This window comes from Propithecus coquereli, unplaced genomic scaffold (assembly GCF_000956105.1).
Source record: "Propithecus coquereli isolate 6110/MARCELLA unplaced genomic scaffold, Pcoq_1.0 Scaffold21, whole genome shotgun sequence".
NCBI classification, from domain to species: domain Eukaryota; kingdom Metazoa; phylum Chordata; class Mammalia; order Primates; family Indriidae; genus Propithecus; species Propithecus coquereli.
Genome location: NW_012146078.1, coordinates 5,966,317 through 5,967,749, shown reverse-complemented (window position 1 = coordinate 5,967,749; position 1,433 = coordinate 5,966,317). Strand labels below are relative to the sequence as shown.

The 1,433-nt window shown below is 39.9% G+C and overlaps 1 protein-coding gene across 1 annotated transcript in view; it reads left to right on the top strand.

Moving 5' to 3' along the window:
* Nucleotides 1–1,433, top strand: part of CADM2 (cell adhesion molecule 2) — a 400,219-nt gene that overhangs the window by 150,519 nt on the left and 248,267 nt on the right. The gene's annotated exons all lie outside the window — the stretch shown is intronic.

The window sequence follows — 1,433 nt, the reverse complement described above, 5'->3', positions numbered from 1 at the left end:
AGCCCAGGCTGGAATGCAGTGGTGGGATCATAGCTCACTGCAGCCTTGAACTCCTAGGCTCAAGCCATCCTCCTGCTTCAGCCTCCTAAGCAGCTAGAACTACAGGCATGCGCCACCATGTCCCACTATTTTTTTTTTTTTAATTTTTGTAGAGATGGGGTCTTGCTGTATTGCCTAGGCTGACCTCAAACTCCTGGTCTTAAGTGATCCTCCTGCCAGGGCCTCCCAAAGTGCTGGGATTACAGGTATACACCACTATGCCAGGACACATTTTATTTTTTAAAAAAGAATAAAACCCATGAAAAACATAGAAGTCATATTTTTTGCTTTAGCCTAAGGGGATTGATACAGCCACAATATACACTACTAAAATGAGGAAAGAAAGAAATTAAAATGAAAGTAATGCATTGAAAAAAATGCAACTTTCTGTTTAGTCATACTTGGAACAATTTAAGTGCAAAACTTTCTGAAGTAAATATTCAGTTCATCAATGATTAAACTCAGCATTTGTTTTTCATATATTGCTATATATAAAATAAGCATAGCTGAAAAACAAATCTAAAATGTATACTTTTGATTCTGAATCTAGTCTTCCAATCATTCCTCATATTACTATATTAATAACACAAATATGTATACTATATGCAATCAGTGTATACACACACACATGCACACACACACACAAACACATACATACTGAGTTCGGGGCTCTCAGGTGGTCCTAGTTAATCAGCTTCCCCAGGGACAACTTCTTCCTTTTGCTATGATTCCCATCAAAGATGAGTCTTAGGCAACATCTGATGTTCAAGCAGTTTATTCTAGCAGCGCTTTTACAAGATGGACAGCAGGAGCAAGCCGGTGGCATGGACGAGATACAGTCTGGGGTCAGATGACCAACTAACTGGGAAGATCTCCCTCTGAGACTATTTTTGGGATTTAGGGGTTCTTCACCCATTCCTACACTTGTATTGAGTCAGGGTCGGTTATGTGGTGTTTCTTTTATAAAAAGAGTTTAAGCTGTTCTTGTAAGTGTAAGCTTTCTTTTAAGATTCATGAAAGTTGCATCTGTGCTGAGGTAGCCTTGGCTCTCAGGGAAACCAGAGCTTTTAGGTCCCATTGTCATAAAGACCTGGTAGTACCTGGGCCAGGGTTGGAAATCCCCAGGCCAGGTTACATCATACTGCTAAGTGACAATACAATGTAGGCCCTGCGAGATGTTTGAGTGGGCCTAGTGACTATCATTAATCTTATATTCATAATATGTCACTTGCAGGATACTACAACACTATATGTAATAACAGGCGATAAAACAAATCTTAAGAAACAGCATAACTTTTTAAATGATGCTCAGGCATCTGGGTGGGATATCTGAGTTTCTTCAGGAATGCCTTAGTGGTAGTGGCTCTGAGACTTGGCACTGTATTGGAATCAGG